The sequence below is a fragment of the Lagopus leucura genome, unplaced genomic scaffold (genome assembly GCF_019238085.1).
Source record: "Lagopus leucura isolate 7727_CA_CO unplaced genomic scaffold, USGS_WTPT01 Super-Scaffold_739, whole genome shotgun sequence".
Classification (NCBI taxonomy): Eukaryota; Metazoa; Chordata; class Aves; order Galliformes; family Phasianidae; genus Lagopus; species Lagopus leucura.
Genome location: NW_024962255.1, coordinates 8,674,954 through 8,696,518, shown reverse-complemented (window position 1 = coordinate 8,696,518; position 21,565 = coordinate 8,674,954). Strand labels below are relative to the sequence as shown.

The 21,565-nt window shown below is 47.3% G+C and overlaps 1 protein-coding gene across 5 annotated transcripts in view; it reads left to right on the top strand.

Annotated features, from left to right (window-relative positions):
- JMJD1C (jumonji domain containing 1C) overlaps window positions 1–21,565 on the top strand; it is a 146,193-nt gene that overhangs the window by 78,115 nt on the left and 46,513 nt on the right. For 3 of the 5 annotated variants that reach the window (XM_042862674.1, XM_042862676.1, XM_042862679.1), the window contains one exon: window positions 13,430–13,543. The gene's annotated coding sequence lies outside the window, so the exon portion shown is untranslated. Of the gene's footprint in view, window positions 1–9,916; window positions 9,939–13,429; window positions 13,544–21,565 lie in introns of those variants that run through there. The other 2 variants (XM_042862678.1, XM_042862675.1) reach the window with 2 other exon arrangements.

Genomic DNA, 21,565 nt, shown 5'->3' with positions numbered 1-21,565 from the left:
GAAGGAGAGGAAAACTTTGGATATCTTTGCTTCTCAAACCAAAATCTGATCTTGCAAATTATGTGAAAACAAAACAAGAAAAATCTTTTGTATGATAAGAAGGATAGAAAATAATGACAACACGCATCTGAAACATTAAATACAAAGCATTAAGTTTTTGGCTGAATTTCAAGTGAGGATGATAATAGCTGTGAAGACAAAGGCAAGATGTATAATAAGAGAATGGTAATTACTACAACTAGAAGGAGTAACTTAAAGATCATAAAATACTCAGACACGGAAATTTCTATCTCAGAATTGGGAAAGAATTAGCGCTGATTGTAACTATTTTAGCTAATCTTTCCTTCAGGGTGGTACCCGTGATTGGAGAAAGCAGTGCCTACATAAGGAGGGGGAAGGGAAGAATTATGCAAGTAAAAGACTGTCAGTCTGCCCTCTGTGTAAATATGGAAAGCTTTGGAAGGCATTTTTGAAAGTTAGAATAATCAAGGACTTGGGAAATTAAAGAAAATGGAGTAAAGTACGATACAGCTATTTCAAAGAGATTGTTAGTGATTCAGTACCTTTCTTTTAAAATAATTAATTTCCTAAATAAATAAGGCAAGCCTGTGGCCTTCGTGTCGGGCACGAGTTGACAGTGCTTTTCCCAGCTGGCAAGTAAGTCTCATTGTGCTCCGTTGGTGGGAGTCCAAAGATGGGATTAATACAGAGAGAATCAGACAACCACAGAATGTCCTGAGTTGGAAGGGACCCACAGGGATCATCAAGTTCTCCACCTAAAACCCAAAACCTATCAGAGTGGTGTCCGAATGTTCCCTGAACTCTTGCAGCTCAGTGCTGTAACCACTGCCCTGGGGATCCTGTTCCAGTGTCCAGCCACCGCCTGGTGCAGAACCTTTTCCTGGTATCCAGCCTGACCCCTCTCTGTCTCAGTTTTGTGCCATCCCCTCAGGTGCTGTCACAAGAGAGCTCAGTGCTGACCCTCCGCTCCCTCTGCAAGCTGCAGCCACCATAAGGCCTCTACTCTGCCTGCTCTGCTCTGTGCTGAGCACATCCAGGGACTCAGTTACTCCTCATACACCTGGCCCTTGAGGCCCAAACCACCCCTGAAGCCCTCCTTTGGATGCTCTCTGTCGGCTTTCTGTTCCTCTTACATTGTGGTGCCCAAACCTGCCCCCCGTGCTCAAAGTGAGGCTGCAGCAGTGCAGGGTGGAGAAACTGGCACCTCCAAGCACATGAAAGTGCTTGAGTATTTCTAGCAGGGAGTAGGGCTTGAGGTGCTTTATTCTGCACTGCAGCCCCCTAAATACTGCCAGTCTGTGGCTGCTGAGAGAAGCTGGGCTAAGGGGAGATGTTGTAATGAAAGCAGATTTAAATGTAGCATTAATTTGAGGATGTGTTTATAAGTGCTGTTTTATTTGGGAAACGTAAGTGACCCTGCAGAGATGCTTCGGAATCATAAGACTGAAAAAGACCTTGAGATCATCTAATCTAAATGAAGGCTGTTAAAGTTTATTACGTCTGCTATAGAGGCTATTATTCCTTGCAGCATCCTGTTTTCCTGTGTGAAGACACACCCTGCTCCCTTCAGTCTGTATTCGTCAACATTGTTTTCCAAAGTGCTGCTCATTGTGCTGCTCTCTTTGGAGCACATATCTGTCTTTGAAGAGCAGAGTCCATAATCTTCTCATTATGTAGTTCTCCAGCTGAGGCCTTATGGATGCAGAACACAGGATGTACTACCATTCACATATTCCAGTACTGTGTGTGCATGATTCTGCCAGCTTGTAGCACTTGTGAAGTTGAACGTAACCTGTTTTTTTCATATGCAACTCCTTTGGTGCTCCGTGTTCCTGCAATTGACTGCTCCTGCCTGTGTGTGATGCTTTCCCATTTTTCCAGTTTGTCTTTTTGTCCTCCAATGTAATTTGCAGTCCTACCAAGCTGGTTGGTTGTCAATTTAATAAATGCAGTCTGTGTTCTATCATCTGGGTCACTAATGAAAGTACCAAATAAGAGCAGGCCCAGCGTAGGTGACTTTGGGAACTCCATTCTAGATACATATTTTGATGGTGAACTAGTGATGTTTTCTAATTTTTTTCTTGATGTCTGTCTACATTAACGTCGGTTTCATTTGGATCTGATCTCTTTAGTTTGCATACGTAAACGTCACAGGAGATGGTGTCAAAAACCTTATTAAGGTCAGGATATAGATCTGCTTCTCAACTCTCCTCTTCTGTTTGAAAAGGATATTTGCTTTTGACATAATTTATTCTTTTGGAATTCATGCTGGCTTTTACTCATCGCTGTGTTTTATTTTAAGCGTTTACAAACAGACTGATTATATCTGCTTTGTGTTTGCTTCCCTTTTCTTAATCATGGGCTGGTCTTGTCATCAGCACCTCGAAAAGCTGCATCATGGACCCACTTGAACCAGGCTGGTCGGCTTTGTGCCAAAGCAAGAAAATGCAACTAATATCATTCGTCCTGACTTCTGTAATGCATTCCACCACCACGTGTCGAGTGACGAGCAATCAGAGGAAGATGAGGATTGTTAGTGTGAACATAAATTAGATAGGAATTAGCTCATAAGACATTAGCTATGTAGTGTTGAAATAGGTGGAGCTGTGTAGTGGTGAAGTAAGTCTGAGTGCCAGTAGTTCTTCACACATTTTGGGAATGACGTGCGTAGTATTTTCTCTGAAATGTTTGGGCTAATTGATTACATTTGATTCAATGTGCAGATGGTACAAAATAGGAGGAGCCCTTAACACGGAGGATGAGGATTTTTTTATGCAGCTAAAATTGAATGCCCTTGAGATATGAAGTAATAGAGGTGGAACAGAATGTTACTGTATAAAACAAAGTCGTGGATTTAGGAGCAGATGGCAAATGTAGATGAGAGCTTATCCACTGGAAGCACTGGCACAGAGCAGGTCTGGCCCTTCTGGTCGGGCAGAGGAGGGCTGTGAACCTGCTGTGTGATGTTCAGAAGATCCCAGGCAAGGCTCTGGCGTGCACAGGATGTGTTCCTGGAATGGAGGAATCCAGTGTCTCTATACAACTATCAGCCACGAGTCTGTTTTTAAAATAAGATACCTAATTCTAGTGGGCCATGCTGGAGAAGGATCAACTCAAACTCGATGGGATGCATGGGAGGGCTGTGAGGCTAGCCAGGTTTGGATCTGCGGTCTAACAAGAGAGAGAGGTGGGAGTAGTTAGTGCAGAACGGTGGCATCGTCATGCATGCTGTTATGGGAGGAATGAGGGAATGTAGCTACTGCTATAAATATACCTTGGAGGTAAATACTTCTGATGTACTACACAAACAGATCCTGAAGATCCTGAATTTACAACACAGGCCTGAGAAACAAATTGGAAAAAATAAAGAAAACCAAGCACAACAGTGTTCTATAGTTCTTTCCAATAACCACCAGTGTACTTGAGCTTGGAAAAGGAATGCATTTCGTGCTTAGTGGGGAACTTAAGTGAGACACATTGTGACCTTTCGGAGGCCCTAGAGAAAGGAGATGAGCAAGATCTGGATCATTTCAGTTTTATCTTTAAACTCACAGCTGTCACAGTTTGGAGATGAGTGAATTTATAAAAAACGGAAAACTTGTTATCTGAGAGAGAGATAGTTTCAACACCATCTGTCCTGTGTTTTCCTGAAAGGAAAAAAGTGCCTGTTGAGGTTGCTGCTGGACAAGCGTGTAGGAGGACAGATGTGAGAGCCTAAAAATAACGCTGCCTGGGGGCGGGGGGTGGTGCAGTGTGATATCTAGGGTTGGTTCTGATTTTTTTTAACTAGGTGATGCCGGTGGTGTTTCAACACAGTTCAGTGTTATCCTGATGCAGGGATGCACTGACTAAAACACTGCCTACTCTATCAGGCTTTTTATTATCAAGTGTAAACTTTTACCTCAACGTCATGGTGGTTTATGGCTGTAGTTTGTCCTGCAAGGAATAAATTGTCTCTGAAAAGTTCTCCCAAGCCTCTTAAACAACAGTCAGGAATCAAAGCAGTGTATTAACAACTCTGTAGACAGTCTGACACAGTCACAATACAATGATAAAACAGCATAGCAGTAAAAAATACTGCTCAGAAAGGTTAAAAGTTGTTTCCGATTATAGCCTGAAACTAGATTGTATCTCTCCTTGGTTACATGACACGTGAAGGTGAGATGAATGGTATTTTTATTTGAGCATTATAGTTACAGACTAGGATGTTGTCTCGCTAAGGTGGGACGTTGTACAAAGTTAATTGAAACACACAGTATCAATGTAGCCTAATACTTAAATCTTAGTGTTTAAAAATATGAAAGCATTATTGTCAAGGTACTCTGTTATACCTAATGTGTACATATTTAGAATATGAAAAAGATGTATTTCAAAACAAAGATGGCCAAGCGTGACCTCACCCCCGGCAAGCTGGAGCTAAAAGAGTGTAGAGGCACTGAGTCCAGAACAGAGCCATCCCCTCCTGCCCTGACAGGCTGTTCTCCATTAAGGAAATCCCCAGATCGCCAGATAGGAAGAGCAAAGCTGGCGGGTGTAACCTCTGGCTCTTTGGGGACAGTGTGTGTAGGGCAGGAGGAAGGAGCTGTCGCCTTACAACAGTGTTCGTGAAAAAAAAGCCCTTTCTGAATGTATTGCAAATTTATTATATTTAGAAGTGTATTTATTCTGCAGCTGTTATGCTTCCTAACAAACAGTGAAATACACTGCTGTCAGTAAAAAAGAGTAAACACAAAGACTGGAGGGATGGTCTTGCTGAGGAGTCTTGCTCTTCTCAGCAAATGAATCTCAGTTTCACTGTAATGCATTCTTTCATGTGATAAGTGTATTTTCCCTTCTCTAGCTCCGGTGGGATGTGTTCTTCTGAAATCCTGCTCTCTGTTCTTGAGTTTTTGGAAAGATTCTTGCACTTCATGTTTCACAGGCTTTTGAGGCTTTTGTTGTCTGAGGTATTTCCAAACACGAGCTCCTGTTCAAACTGCCTTCTACTTCCAGCTGTTTTAGGAGACAGTCCTGCTCCCTGAAGAGCCTTTCTGGTTAACTGAGTCATCACAGATGACTGAGGTGACCCTTAAGCATGATGTCAGGAGCATGTTGTGTGTCCTGGGTGTGTCAGCAGGCACACAGGGAGCATTTGCTGCTACAGGAGTTGCTTGGATACTGCTGTGGAGCTGTGGGAATGGAAAATGTCAGCATGGGTGCATTCTCAGCTCTGCAGTAACAGGAAGCAGTTCCGGGAGCAAGGCCTCTCCAACCTGTGCCCTGCCCTGGGGCACCTTCAGACTGAGCCAGCAGGCTGTGTGCAGCACTGCGGGGCAGCCCTGGGTCTGCATGGTGAGGATGCACCTGGAGCTCTCTGGAATAAGAGCAAGACCAAAAATGTAAAGTGAAATGCAGTCTGCTTAAGAGCGGAGATTCGAATGTAGCAAGTGGACAGCATGGCTTAGACAATGGAAAGGGTTGTAAGGCAGGGGAACTGGAAGAAAAAAACAGCAGAGTTAGGAAAAATACTGCTCTGAAAATTGAAATTAAAGGTATAGGGAGTGAGATGGAAAAAAGTGAGGCAAGTAGTTGAGCTCCAGCAAGGGAGAACAGAAAGGACGTCTATGACTGTAGGTACAGGTTGCCCTTGTGAAGGGAGTTACGCTCCACAGAAGCACATGGAATGAAGCGTGAGAGGAGGCAGGAAGCAGTGGGAGGGCAAAAGGTGGAGTCCGATGGACTGCAGTTAGTGGGATGTAGGAGACGTGCTGCCGGATGCTGAATCAAAGAGCAGCAATGCTAGAATCCCGAAGCTGGTGTTCTAGGTTGGGTTGTTTTGCTGGAGGTGAGGCTGGAAGGAGGGCAGATAAATGGATCCAGTAAGTTCAAGGGGAAAAGGATGCAAGAATGTTGTGAATGTTGGCAGTAAGTATGGAAAAGAGAATAAAGCCAAGAAATGAGCTGGAGGAGCTTGGCACTGTTGTGAGGGAAGCAAGGAGGCTGAAGGAGCGTGAATGCTGAAAAACATGGATGGCACCCAAGTTAGAAGGGGTTTGATGAATATTGCAGAAGGAGTGTGGGTAAGAACATTATGATCCTGCAAGTGTTGTGCTTGCTTTGTGGAAGGCAGAATCCAGTCCCAAGGTTAATTACTATTGTGGCATGTTACCATGGCACTGGGAAAACCAAGTGAAAGACCAGGATTTCATTGTGCAGTCAGCTGTAGAACAACTGTGGGATGAGAAAGATTCTTTTCCCCAAGGAGTTAAAATCTGAGAGTAAGTCAAAAGCAGAAGACATATATATGTATGAAATAAGAGGCATTCCTTATGAGAATAAGATAAGGCTTCCATAAGGTAGTGGCCAAGGCATTGTCAAGGGTTTAGAGGTCATTACCGCAGGGAAGCTGTTGAGAGAGAAAATTGAAAGATGTTAATGCATCAGTTTTGTGAGTGCTGCCAGTAAGCTGTTCCTGAAATTGATAAATGAGCAATAGTCAGATCAGGAGACATTGTTTCTGAAAGTGCACTGTGATGTGATGCTGGGAGAAGGAGAGCCAACAGTGGGCTGTGGGCCAGAGGTGTCTGAGACAGCTCTGTGAGCAGATCTGAGCCGGGCACATATGCATTAATTAAGGCTTGAGTAATCAGAATGCAAATAAGTGTGGGTTGGTGCTCTTAACTACAGAAGGAGCAGAAAAACTTGTGTTTCAGAAATGCTGCAAGAGTTTCATGTAATGTAGACCCAGCACTGGGAGTGGGAAGGTCACACTTAAAGATGACACTGATGTGATTGGACTCGAGTGAGTGGCAGAGTTCATGGCAGTGGTACTCAGCTGATGGAGAGAGGGGGTATAGAGAAATGGAGTCTGTTACAGCAGCATCAGGCTTGAGCTGGCAATCCACAGGGGGATATGCAAGAGACTGCTCAGTATTTTGTCTTTCTATGTGAATTATAAAAATGGCCTTAGAGCACAGCTTTGCAGCTCTGTGTTTCCAGTGTAAGGGCTGGTGTCTGTGAATGGCATAATGCAGGGGAGAGGCAGAGAAAGTGCGTGTGACAGGCTGCTAATGGGAAGTGAACCGTGGAAGGTGTAAATGGGCTGGGAAGAAATGAAACCGCAGAGAGCAATTGTAAAATGCGATTTAGGTAGCTTAGACGTGGAAAAGCAATCCTTGTACACAGGATTGGGGTTTGTAATGGGAGAAATGAAAATAACTGTGTCTCTAAAATTATTTGTGAACATGAAAATACGTGGTTTCTGAAGCTCGCTGATTATCTAAGCCCTGCTTTTTCCAGGAAATAAGAAAGCTTGTGCAGTACCATTGCCTTCAGTGGTGGTTTTTTAATGCCATGCTTCTGGCTTTTCTTTTACTGAGACTGTAACAGGGACACCAGTTCAACTACAGAACTAGAGAAAGTTTGCTAGCAGACCTCATTGCCAGAGCTGCGATTACAGTGCTGGTGTCAGATGAAGCAACGGGGGAAAATTGCACAGTCATGTTGATGCATGCAGTATTGAGAGCATTCCACGATGGCTGCTGGTGGAAGGGCACGAGTGATTTTAGAAGCTGACTGAAAATACTGCAACGGTAGAAACTGTGTTTGAAATCAGATCAATTTGAAATGACTGCAGAATTGGTTAGTGCAGATGTGCTAGTGTACTGATGGTGGTGCTGCTCATGTTTCTCTACACCCCCCGTTGTCTTCTGCTTCTCAATTCTGAGGAATTGCTGAAGATTGCCTGGTGAAGTTATGGCTGTGTTTGGCCGCCCCCAGGCAGTGTCTGCACATCACCCAGGAGGCAAGGTTACACGTGGACTGATACCGCGGTGACTCTATTACATGGTTGCAGCCCTAGCAATAGCGATTGTTTCATGCACACGAATTCTCCTTTGGAGTTTGGCTCCTTCACTGAAGCACACCATTTGCACTCAGCTGGTGTGCACGGCGACGTCAGCAGAGCAGCCGTGCAGCTCCGCTCACATGCTGTGCTATTTCTGCAGGATTGTCCCTAGGAAACCATCTGCCTTGCTCAGGAAATGTGGGGCATGCAAAGGAAGGAGATGAGCAGAAAAAGGCTAATTTCAGTTATGGAGATGGATTTACACACCTTTGATTTGTTTGTTTTAAAGGTTAAATATTTATTCACGTGTTCTTTCCTAGCGGGCAGCATCGCATGCATGCTCTCTCTGGGTTCTGTGTGTTTGGGGATTAATCCCTTTGGGTGCCCAGAGTGGGGTTCAGCAGAGCCCTGGCCCTGTGCACATGTCGGTGTCCCTATGCCTGTGTGCTTTCCACCACTGAATAAACAGAAGACAAAGCAAAGTGGTATGTCAAGCGGGGGTACTTCATGTGGTCCCTTAACACACAGCCCCTGCGGTGTGGCTGTCCTGCCAGCTGAGCCCCCCGTGCTGCTGCTGCGAGCCCAAGGAGAGTGCATTCACCCAACTCCATTGATTCTAACGATTATCTGTAGTGGTAGCGATTATCTGCAAAGTAGGGCAGGCGGTGTGAGCAGCAGTACATGAATCCTGTGGCAGCCAGCCAGGGCAGTAATTGAAGGTCATGGCGTGTTTGCTGAGCGCAGGGCTGCGCGCTGCCTGTTGGCGGGGCCTGGCAGTGCCCGGAACAAAGGCGCTCTGTTCTGCGGGCGGCAGTGGGAGTCGTGCTGCTGTCCTGCGCCTATTAACCGAGCTGTGCCCAGGTGTGCTGCTTGGCAAATGTAACAATCTTGGTATGATTATTTTTCATAGGCTTCAGGACTCTAAGGTTTAAAATTGTTGCTTAAAAGTCAGCATTAGTGCTTTTGCATGGCCAATTGGTGCGTGCATATAATGATATATATTGCTGTGTATGTGACCAGCAGTATGAACCCAGTGTTATGTTGCCGTCACACATTTAGCACCAGCAGTCACACCGGCGGCAGCTCTGTGGCGTCTGTGCCCTCCGAAGGCATTTCCCTAAAGCAGCCCCAGCTGAAGCAGCTGCTGGGTGGGTCACTGCTCCTTGCAGTGCTACTGCCCCTGAGTGCTTGCAGCCAGATCCTGGGGTGGTACTGAATGGGTGCTACCGCCCTGGTACTAATATTCCTTGTTGTCTAGTCATAGCTGTTAGTAAAGCGTCGCCGGCCTGGCCCCCAGGCAGCGTGTGAGCTGTAGGCGTGCAGTGCCCGCGACGCAGTGCCGCTGCGCGCACTCCGGGACAAGCCCTGGTACCAACACCGGCCCTGGGGGCGCGGCCCCGCAGCCCTCGTTGCTCACCGTCCGCAGGTTTACTGCTGCGTCAGAGCCCGTACTCACTGGGAGGGCTCGGGATGAGAACGCGGAGGTACTCAGGCATCGACTTCCCATTATTCTCATATTTGCTTGGCAAAGTGCGCGTTTGGTATTTTTTCCACGAACTAAGGAGCGCGCAGCTGCGCTCGTTTAAAGGGCTCGGAGGAAACGATGCCTCTCTCCCCGCCTCCCCCGTGATTTCGTTGTTTCTCTCCAGGCCGCGTACGCGAGCCGAACCCGGGGGCCGCACCCGGCGCTGCCCGGCGTCCCGCACCGCCGTTCCCTCCGCGCGGGGTTACCCCGCCGCCCCCACGTGCCCGCGCTCCGCCCCGCGGGACGTGGCCGCCGCGCGCCGCCCCCCGGCCCCGCTCCGCCCCGCGCCCTCCCGCGAGCGGCGCAGCGCCATGCGCCAGCGGCGGGGACGCGCCGGGGCCTCCGCGGCGGCGCCAGCTGCGCGCTAAGCCCACAAAGGCGGCGGCCTCCTTCCTCCTTCTCCTCCTCCCGGCTCTCCCCTCCTGCTGGCCCGCCCCCGCCGCGGCCGCCCGGCCCGGCCCGACCCGGAAGCGGCGCGGCGCGCTCCATTTTGCTCGCTGTTCAAAGGCGGCCACGGGCGCGGAGGTCCCGCGGGCCGGGCGGGCGCGCCGCGGGGCGCGGAGCCAGGTACGTGTGTGCGGGGGGCGCAGCGGGAACCCTTTCCTCCTTCTCCTCCCTCTCTCTTCCTTCCGCGGGGCCCCACGCTCCTTTGTTCGTGGGGGGCGGCCGGGCTGGGCTTTGTGCGGCGGGCACGGCCACGCGGCGGGGGCGGACGGGCCGAGGAGCCGGGCGGTTGGAGGTTGCCTTCCGGGGTCGCGAGCCGGGCCGGCCGCCAGTTGTCGGGGAGCGTCGTCGGAAACGGCTCCGGCGGCGGCCGCGGCTCGCGGCGCTGCGGGAAGGGCTCGGCCTCGTGGCGGCCCCGGCCGCCCAACGGCCACGTCGCTCCTGGACCGCGGGGACCGTCCCGTAACGGCCGCCCTACAGCCCGTCGCGCCGGGACGGGAGGGGAGGGGAACGGAGGGCAGGGGAGCCGGCCCCAGTGCCGGTCCGCAGCGCGGCGTTCTCTTCGGAGCACGCCGCGGCCGCAGCCGGTTCTGGAGGAGGGGCGGCCATCCCGGAGCGTAACGATTGTCATAAGAAGAGGTGCCAGCGCCGCGCTAACGCCGACCCAGGAGCTCCGCGCCGCGTGGAAAAGTTTTCCTAACGGCACATGCAAATTAACGTCTCCGTGAGCTGCGCCGGGTTGGTGTGCGCGGCCCCGGGGGCCGTGGCGCTGCCAGGGCGGCGAGAGGGGACCTCCGGGATCGGGGGCTTGGGCAGCGTCGGTGGGCAGGGCTCCTCGTGGCCGAGCGGGCAGTCAGAGCTGATGAGATAAAGCAGTGGGACTTTGGGGTTCTTTATTTCAGAGCAGCGGTTCAGAGGAACGCTGAAGTCAGATGTCACTTAAAATCGAGTGTGTGTTCTTCATCGTGGCCTTCAGGGAGAGAAGTTAATGTGGGTGTCAAAGAATGCTCGGCGCCAGCTTGAAGGGGGAGACTTGAGTGTGGCATTGAGTTTGTGCTGGTTCAAGCCTTCCTAGGCTCATCCTCTGCTTGGGAATGAAAAAGGGAGCGCCTTCCTCTGCAGGGAGCTCCTCAGCCCGTGTTCGTGTCGCTGCACGTCCCGCGTGCCTGCCTCCAGCAGCTGGCTGCTGTGTGTGGAGCGCCCGGCCAAGCTGCCTTTGTGCATGCACGGTGTGAGGTTGGGTCACGTCCATCCCTGCTCGAGTGCCCCGGTGCCCTGCCCTGCCCCGAGCCCAAGGCCATTCTCAGAAGGCAGCTTCAGAAGGGTGGGGTTTGGTGGTGCTTTGGCAATGTGGAGGTTCTCTGGGGCCTGACAGATGGCAGCTTATGTGCGGTAGAGCAGCCATCTCTGTAGGAGGATGTATGTGACATGGCATAGTTTTGCTTTATTTATTTACATATTTTTCCTCTGTGCTTGTGGGATGGCCCACATCCTTCACATGTGTATTTAGGGGGCGTTGGCCTGTCTGGAGGCTTAGATCTGTGAAAGCAAATGAGGAGGCATTACGTTTCTCTCCTTGGCATAATCACGCTTGCAGATCTATATTTGGAACTGGTTCTTTTAATGCCAGCAGTAAGATAAACTCGTGGCTCACCCGCACCTTAATCTGTCATCTTTTCTAAATCCCGAGTGATAACTGCAACTGCATTCCATGCAGTCTCCTTTCAGCTAACCATGTGGTATGTCCTGTTTGTGCTCAGAAATGTGTTTCCTGACCCAAATAATGAGACAGAAGGGAAGGGGAATGGTGTGAAAAAGTCAGGTGGTGTCTGCTTAGACCTGGGGGCAAATGAAAAACCCAAAGGCTGCAGCACTGACGTTTGGAAGGAAAGTTTATCCACTTGTGGGTTTGTACACTCATGCTTTGCAATGCAGTGGTGTGAGCTCCACCCTCCTAACTCAAACCATTAGCACTGCAAGAGCCAATCTGGAACGGTGGGGCAAGAGCAAAGGGCCTTTCTGAGCCATTAGAGGTTAAATAACTATTTGCTATGCAGGCTGCAGTTAGAATATTATCGTGCTCTCCTGCCCTCCTCGCCCTTTCATCCAGTTATCGTGTCACCGAGATGGCTGGCTGCCCAATGGCGTGGTGTTTTTTCCCCTTGCTTGCACAAGAAAGGGTAACAACTGAGGTGAAACCTTAAATAAAACAGAAAGGAGGATGCAGTGTGCTAAATCTGTACGTTTGTAGTGTGGGGTATATTTACTAGAAAGTAAGATGCAGCCCAAACGAAAGGCACTCCTTTGCTTGGCAAGGGCATGGCTTCAGCTCCCCGGGGATGTGGGCTACGCCAGGGAGGAAGCACAGGGCAGCACTTGTACAGAACGGAGCGGCACCCTGAGCTCCCTCCAAGGCTGCGGCTGACACATGGACGGCTGTGGGCAGCTCACTGTCCCGCAGTGGCCCTGGGGCCTCGTGCTGCCTCACGGAACCAGCACCGCCTTCGGCCTGCGTCTGATGGGCTGGCGCAGCTGGGGTGACCTACAGGGCACGGCGGCCTTTGCAGTGCTGTGTGCGGCTGGGCTGGCCTTTGTTTCTCCGTCTTCTCCTGAATTCTGGTTTTAGTCAGGTCCCAGAGGGCAGCTTGCCATTGCTGCTTTCCCTCAGCCCCATTTTCAGTTCTTTCCTGGTGTTCAGTTCCTCCACGTTTTCCCTCGCATCCTGCTCATTCTGCTGTTCATTAGTGCCTTCCTCTTGCCGCTCGCCGTCTGCCTTCAGAGCCAGCCGCATTCTCTCCCCTCCATCCGCTGGGATTTCCTTTCCACCTGACTCATCTCCTTTCGGCACAGCCGCGCTCGTTCCAGGGAAGCCTGCCAGCACGCAGGGACTGCTCAGCCCCTCTCCGGGAGAGCTCTTTCCGTCAGCGTTCCCTCCACCCGCCTGCGCAGAGCCCGCTGCGGGGGGGCCGGGGGCCGCTTTGTGCGGCTCTGCGGCCAGATGGCACCGCGGCCTGCCCTCGCTGGTGGAGCGCGTCCAGGCCTCCTGGCACGGGGCCGGCTGAGGCGCGGGCGAGCGGCTGTGCGGAGCAGCTGGCTGCTGCAGGGAGGAGCGGCTGCGGGGGAGGCGGGCGGCCGCCGAGGAGATGCAGAGGCTCAGGGAAATGAGAGGGTTGACTTGAGGCAAGGTGAACGATTTCAGAACAGGAAGGGGAGCATTCTCGTGTCTGCAGTTGTTTCCACTTCGGTGTCCTCGCTGTAATTACCGCTGTGCTAGCTGGTCCTGCAGGCAGAGAGAGGATCTGCGTGCTAAGCTGTATGTTCAAGATATAATCGTGCTCCTGCACTTTGAGCTTCTGTGGTAAACACTCTTGCTCAAGAACAATGAGGGAAAGGAAGAATGTATGTTACAGTTCCCTTTTCTTGCTGTTTTTTCCACCAACGTCGCAAAGGAAAGGCGAAAAACACAAACCTCTCCTTTCTTGTCTAATTAGCAATTGTTACTCTGTTTTAACTTGTTTTGATGGAAGAAGTACTGCGTCAGTGTTTATGCAGTCCTGGGGGTTTGATGTGCTGAGCTTTTTTTAATTTGTTTGTTGTCTTCTTTTTTTCTATAGACATTCAAGCCCTTGGTTGGAAAAAGTGTATACGATTCGATTACTGCAGTAGAATTCCTTGTGGACAAACAGCTGGATTTTATAACTGAAGATAGTGCCTTTCAGCCCTATCAGGTAAGCAGTGTGGTCAGCATATGTGTACTGCATGTTAACCGAGTTAAAATCCTTGTGATTGTTATGTGAAGGGCATGAGAAGTCCTTTCCACAGTCGGGTTCTGTGCTGCAGGAGCCATTTCCTATTGATTATTGGCAGTGAGTGCTCCTCATTTCGTGAAACATTACGTCTGGTCTGGGGAATTTGATGATGCTTAGGAGTAGCACGCAGCTAATGTCATTGAACCACCTTTTAAATGAAATATCTGATCCCTTTAAAGGTTAATCAGTGCAGTTAATTGTAGAGCAGATAATATCTGTCCTCCTGAAACCGGGCTTTGATTTCTAGGCCTTTGCAGTAGGACAGTGATGTCTGACTTATTGTTTGTTTGAGAATGAGCAGGAAGAGTGTTTTTCTTGTATCAAAAATAAACTGTTTCATGCTGTTGTTTCTAAGCCTGCTAAAAGTTCCAGTAGCTTTGATTTTAATGCCTTCTTCATTAATTAGAAATGCAGTCATATATTAATGTGCATGTATTTAATGGAGAAATAATGACTTTTGTTCCCCTCCCTGAAAGAAGGTCTAAAAATCTTTTATGATAAATAGAAAAACATTTGATACTTCAGTTTACATGGGACCAATTGCAATTAGAATAGCCATAAATTCCTTCCTATGGCTGGGATGGTACACTGCAGTGATACAGAAATAGTACTTTGAGTCTTGGAATAACAGATGGCCCTGAATAAATGCTATGTAATTTTGTCCTGACACCCCTTGTTCTCTCCTCCCCCACCAAGACGTTTTTTTCCCAATACCAAATATAGAGCTAGAAAAAGAGAAGCAACTTGGAGAGAATGCTGGGGAAAGGAGAGGGAGGTTCAGCTCATGGCAGGGCTGCTGCTTAGCATGTCTGCAGTGGGGAAGCTCACTGCCTCTTCTCAGGGTGAAGTGAGGTGCTGCGGCTCAAGCTGCTCTGACAGCTTGACTTTGGTGAGAAGGACACTTCCCACTGTCAGAAAGCCACGCTAGCTAGGTCAGCCCTGCCTTTCAGAAAGGGAGGTGGTGCTAGTGATCTGAGCTGGATTAGCAGAGGGTGCAGAGCACTGCAGCCTGCTGAGGGGGGGGCGGCGTGACGCAACGCAGTGGGATATCCTCCTTTGGCAGCAGCAGCCTCTTAAATCAGCTGAGCCATGAAGTGTAAATTCACCCTCAGAGCCCAACCGCAATCTCACAGATTCATTTTACAAAGCAAATACTTGCGCTAGCGTCTTTCCTTTGCGTGAAATCTGTCAAGATCGTGTCTTTGATAACTTTCATTCCAGTAGGAGTAATCAATCTCCTTTTGGCAGTGGATCATTTCTCACAAGATGAGCTGAGCAAAACAAATTGAATCTCAGGGAAGGACTGCCTTTTGTAAAACAGCCTTGTTGCCAAGCCTGGCTGGCAGCAACACAGCTATGCTTTAGGACATTTCGGGTCCTTCTTCAGGGATTATTTACTGATGATCTGAGACCCTGAACTGCTTCCATTTGGGAAGGTGCACACAAATGGAAGATGTCATTCTTGAAAACATCCTTTGTGAATAGCTGACTCATTGCCATCTTTGTAAATAGTACTGTAATTAATAGCATTATCAAGTTCAGTTTCAAAGGTTCTTCACCAGAAACCATTAGAATGCAGTAGCTTGTGAAAAATAGTTCCAGGTACAAGCTTCATCTCCCTGACTGTAGCCTTCTGTGGCATGTAGAGGGCAGCTGCTGTGTGAAAGGTGAGGTTCCACCCTCCTCAGACAGCTACCTGATAGAGCCTGAGGTGGGGACTGCCGATTGGCATGCATTGGGAATAGCCTGGGGACAACAGACATCTAAATGCTTCCTTCACTTTATCATTGCAAGAAGGTTGCTGGTGGAGATTCCTTGTGAGCAAAAAGACATCAAAGATTTTTTTTTTTTTTTTTATTTGTAATGATTATAAGAACTTTTGGAAACTGCATTCATAGGGGTATCTCTTTGCAGGCCTGTAAAACCTGAGTGTTACAGTTGAATGATATAGGTGAGAACTTGACTGAGTGGTTATATTTTTAAGAGAACGGAAACTATTTTAAAGTGTTAACCAAATTAAGTACTGGGAATGCACTAGACGTTAATTTTGTCATTGTGTAACTGTTTTCTCACTAAATGTAACTTAAAAGGAAGATTGTTACTATTTCATTCTGCTTGTTATTTTCTGTTAATTTTTGGAAATCAGACTGCGCATTTTTAGCCCCATCTCACTGAATGTAAGGTGGCTTTTACCTGCCCACTCTCCTTCCCACCCCCTTATATTGGAGGGCCTCCATTCTCTTTGCCATGAGAACAAGATCCGAGATAAATCCCAAGTAATCTTCCTGTGAGAATCTGCTTTTCTCAAAAGTACAAAAAATGGTCTTTTTCTCCCTTGTTTGGTTTGGAACTGCTGACTAGTTTTTGAGCAGAGGACAAACCGAGGACCCATTCTTTGCAGAGATAACCATAAGTCTTTCTAAACATGCTCAGTTTTTGGTTTAAGCTCTCATGGCTGTGCATTTTCAATATGAAGTCCTCCAGAGACCTTGGTGATCTGAACGCTTTTTTATTGCATTTTGCTGCTAGTGCCTGAAATTCCAGTACCTTTCTGCCAAAGCAAACAGAGTTTGAATCTGTGTGGGAAGACTCCATTTCACTTCAGATACAATTCTTAACTACTGAGTAATTTTTCCCATCGTTGCGTGCACTTGTAATATTGTAATGGGCAGCAGAAGGGGGTTTGGTGTGAGTTCTGCTCAGACCAGTTCTCATCAAAATACAGGGCTGTTTAACATAACTATTGGGCTAAAGGGCTTCATGAATAAGGCGGTGCTGTCGTTTTGAAGGTGACAGCTGCTCAAGGCAAAGAAAACAGCGCACTTGGCACACTCTTAGCCTTGGCAGGAACAAAGTTGGAGTAGGCAGAGAGCTAAATTACTCTCGTTACCAGAAGTGGCTCTTCCAGAATCAGACTGAAGACACTTTGGCAGGACTCGCTGGGGAATCATGAACCACAGATTCCCATGCCATGTCTGCTCTTTGCATAAATATGTTTCAATTGTTACAAGATTCAGCAACCTTCGTAAAAGCTCGGTGAATATCACTACTATAAGCAGGGTGTGCAGCTGCACCATACTAGTCTTGCTCCATTTTTTCCCCATTTCCACAGTGCTTTGTTTACCAAGTGTTTGTTCTTTTTATCTAAGTTCTCTGTGATGTTCTTTTTCCCCATACACGTGTACTCCTTTGAATCCTGCCTTCTCCATAAAAATGCCTTGGATTCTACACGTGTGGTGCCTTAAACACCGACCCACAACTTGTTTCCGGCAGCTTTTCTCTGGGTTGCTTCATAGAGGATACAAATGGTATTATTGTCTACATGAAACTTGTGTGTGACTGTGAATGACTCATTCATTAATCTGGGCTGGTCAGACCATGTAGTCATGTTGTTCTTTTTATGGTGGTGGCAAGAGGATCCTGAGGAGAAAGCAGATGCAAATGTGTTTGCTGTGGTAATTTGCATAGCAATGAAATGAAAATTATATTCCTTTGCAGGAAGCAATGGACAGAATATTTACAGCATGGTTTTTTGGTTTTTTTTTTTGTTAAATTAGTATCTGTAAGGAATGGACTTGCTTATCACATTTTAAGACCACATGCTCCTAATATTTTTCTGTTTTGCAGTCCTAGTGCATCATGTATATTTTGTGACCTCTCTCCAAGTAAAAACCCACAGTTAGTGGGCTTCACGGTGGTGTTTGCCGCAGACTGAGAATAAACATGCTTTCACATGCGTTTGTTGTTAAAATAAGTGAAACTACAGTAACCCCACTCAAATACCAAAAAGCAAAACTTTTTAACTTAACAATACTATTTTGTGGCCGTTGGTCTGTTAGTTGTATTACATGTAGTTAGTGAAGCAGCAGATGATGCCTTTCTTTCAGCAATGCAGTTTTCTTTAAGGACTGTAGATGGGGATAAGAAGAATTGAAGCTCAGTGTGGGGTGCGTGCAATCTCATCAGCCTGGTGTTTCTGTCTGGGTGGTGGTTGGCAGTACCAGGCACCGCTGGGCTGGAGCTGGTGCTTCTGCTCTCAGTGCTGAAAAGCTGAGCTCCAGCTCTACAGCTGGGCTGAGTTGTTTTACACTTCAAAGGAGCAAATGAAAAATAACAAAAACCATGTTACACTGTACTTTTCCACACCAAAACACCTGTGTGGAAAAACCAGGAAAAAGTCTGCTTTGTCCAAGGCTCAGTGCTTTATAGCTCTGCCTGAGTTGGGCAGAGCAGGAGTGTGCTCACGCATAGTGCTGGGGTTCTGCTGGCTCCCTGCCCTTCCAGCACAGCTGCTCCATGGTGTGACTTAAAGCACTGCCTTGTGGCAGGGGCTTTTGTGTGTGTGTGCATGTTTTAGCAAGATAGTTTCCAGAGGATTTGTGAGCACACAGCACTGGAACAAATGTGCACAGTTGAGGCAGTGCAGAGAATTCAAATTAAGTTCCTTCATAATCGTTAAACTTCCTGTGAGAGGGTATTTCACCACTCAAGGAAGGAAGTGAAAGGGTGTGCACACAGGCTTCAGAAAGTCCCCTGTGTGATGGTTTTAAAAAAAAAAACAAAAAAAAAAACAAAAAGTAAAAACAAAATGAGTCAAGCAAGAGAATGAATCAAGAGCACAATTCAGTTCTCTGTGATGGAATTTTCTTCACTCCAACTCACATTTTCCTGAAGGAGTATGTATTTTTTTATTATTATTATTATTAGTTTTCTTTAAAGATAAGGCTGATTGCTGATAGCTTTGGTATTTCAAAATGGTAAGGTCAGCCTGTCTACCTCTGTACTGAAGGTTCTGGATGTAAAGATATGGCACCAAGAAATCCCCTGTGGGAGATATTAAATGCAAAATGATAGGTGTGTGCACTTTGCTCCTCTCCTGAATGTGCACTGCATGCTTGAGAGTTGACAGGTCAAATGTCTAACACACCTTAATGATTGTTCTAGTAATAATAATACTAATAATCTTGCCTACTAACCATGAAATAGAAACTCGGACTGAGGATCTAAGTACTATTAGATATATTAAAAATTCAAGTTCTATATGCCATGAAGTAAAGCATGAGAAGGGAGTGTTGTGCAACTCCAGCTCTCTCCTTTTCTAGTTATTACAGACAGGTACTAGGTATTTCAGGCTTGGATGCTTTGGGGTTTAATTACCGTGCTCATGCAGACAAGCAAGTGGTGTAGTAGGGCCTGTGTAGTAACAACATGCACCTATTTAAGAAAAAAAAAATCAAACATGTTGAAACAGGGAGTAAAATAAGGTATTTTTTTGTATGTAATTTAAGCAGCCCATAATCACACAGTACAGACTTCTTTCAGATTTCTACTTCGGGCTCGAGGCTTAAAAATAGCTTCTGCAGCTACAATTGCTTTTCCCATAAACTTGCACTTCCACTGACCAGGCAGGCAGGAGGTTTGGGGCTTGTCCCACCCTTTGTGGTTGACAGAAGCAGCCCAGGAGCTCCGGGTGCTGACCAGCTGGCAGCTGTGACCATCATGTGTTTGGCTTTGTTTCCTTCACGGATGGCAGAAGCACACCACTTTCTGCATCTTTAACTCTTTTCGGCGTTGTCTCTAAGAGCTGCCTCTATTCCTTACCATATCTCTGGTGTCTGGACCACCCATCGTCAGTCCAGCTGGCCTCTCTGGCAGCATCATAAGGAGCGATGATCTAAACATCTTGTTAGTGACACATCTATGTTCAAGTGTAAGTTCCTAATGTGAAGGAAAGCAAAAGGCTGCATCCAGCTAGAAGTGGGTCAGATGACTCACACCAGCCTTCACCGCCTGCTGCAAGTGTGGTACAGAAGAGTTGCATCTGAGTAAATGTAAGGAGAGAGGAGTGAGGTTGGGAGTCACGTCGTCCATTTCCAGAACGGAAAGAGGTGTGCATCAATTCCGTGGCCTGTCCCTGTGTCTGCCTTCACATAAGAGTTGCATTTCCAAGGACTTGACCTGTCTTTATTCTCAAAGTAAATGGAATGGAGCTGTACCTATTCTGCCTTAATTTCTTAAGGAAAAGAAAGCTTATTTAGTCACGCTTTCATCTCTCTCCTGTTGCTCCACGTGTTAGTGAAGTTTGACCCGGGAGTGGAGATGCTGTGGGTCTGATGGGCCTTGGGGAAACGAGCGGCGTGGGGGAGGCCGGCAGGCAGCACACCTCACAAGCAGGGCTGCAGCCCCGGGGACTGAGGGAGTGCTGGCTGGAGGGCCTCAGGCCTCAGGAGGTGCCTGGGCCCCATTGGGGGAGCTGCAGCAGAGCTGGGCCTTGGGGCTGCAGGTCGAAGGAGCATCCCTGGGCCTGCAGCTTTCTCTGTGACAGCAAAGTAAAACCTGTTGGACACGTCCCTTGGTTTTTCCAGATTTGCAGTCACTTAAATGGTTTGACTCATGAATTCTACATCAGTAGGTAGGATTGAAATAAATACTGTGAAAATTGGGAATTTGAAGCAGAACGTATGGGACAAAACTTATTTTTTCCTGCAAAGATGAGGTCAAAGCCTTTCCTGGAAGTACTTCTGAAAAGCAGTCTTGATGTTACTGGGTTTACACGTCTGCCCAGTGTTTCTGGGAAGAGAACGTCCTGTGTTTGATCACAAATGGTTATTTTTTTTCACCAGTAAATGCCTGTGGAAAATACTGCTCAGGAGTAAGAGAGGCTCCTTGTCCTCAGTTCTCTGACCTTGGGCATTGCCAGTCTGCACGTTTGATTTATTAAAAATGGAAGTTTTTTTCATAGTTGTTTTTCGTATGTGACATCTTGACCAATACTATTTTCATAATGCAGATACAAAGTCAGCTCCTAGAGAAGCTGGTTTCATTTTTTATAACCAGCTGGCGCTTTCCCAAATAGTTGCTGTCTGTAGGACTGGGAATTCCTAGCGCCCTGGGGAGCAACTTGGATGAGGAAAATCCTGCAGCCCTTGGGAAGGAGTGCTTAAATGGAGGAGGGAGGAGCAATCTTTCTTGCATTTTGGTTGGGCAGGGAGGAAACTTCAAATTTTATTGATGTGGATTTTTACAAGAATTTAAGTTTTAGCTTAAATTTGACCTGATAATAAACATGATCTGATGAAATGTTTGTGATTATGTTTGTTATTGCTCCTTCCCCTGGTATGACATAGATTTGTTGATGCATCTGCTACAGAATACTGCAGCAATCTGTGGTTTCACTTGGTATGCTGTTTAAATTAGGAAAGTACGGGGTTTTGGAGCAGCTTTATATGGGGAAGATCAATTGTGTTCTTCCCCCAAATTGTAAAGTTGAGAAATTGGAGATAAGGAATGGTGACTGACCTGAAGAAAGCCTCATTTATGCAGAGATCCATGAATTTGACTTTAAAGAAAAGGTCAGATTTATGATTTTCTTGGATTTGTGTGGATTTAAATAACTAGCATTGCAAGGTCTGTGAGGTAGTATGTTCAGTAGTGTTCCGCCGGGGCATGGCTGAAGGCAAATGGAGTACCCCGACTAATTGTAATCTCCACATGGCTGCTACCTTGTAACATTTTCTTCTACTATACCTGTTTGAAATTACCTTTGTGAGAAGTGCTCATTTGGAGTCCAGAATCTGTGCTACCTGAGAAGTGTTCTCTGCAGCCTTCAGCAAGTTGCAGTTAAAGTTGAGTGCAGTAGTAGTTTCAATGCCTAAGTGACTTCCTCAAGTTTACCTCAAGGACTTTATTGCAGCAACAACTGAAATATCCGTGTTTTCTCATTAACAATTCAATCTTTCCTCTTTACAAACCATTATTCATCTGTTCTATAAAAAGACATAGCTACTGCTTTCTCTGGAGCTGCACAGTGTTGCAATGTTGATCCAAATATGATATGCATCCCAGCTGGTCAGGCTTCTGTTATTTATAGGGAAATACCTAAAATGGCTCCGGTAGGTCAGAACAGAGCTCTTAGCATGAAAAAGTACACGATGATGGCTG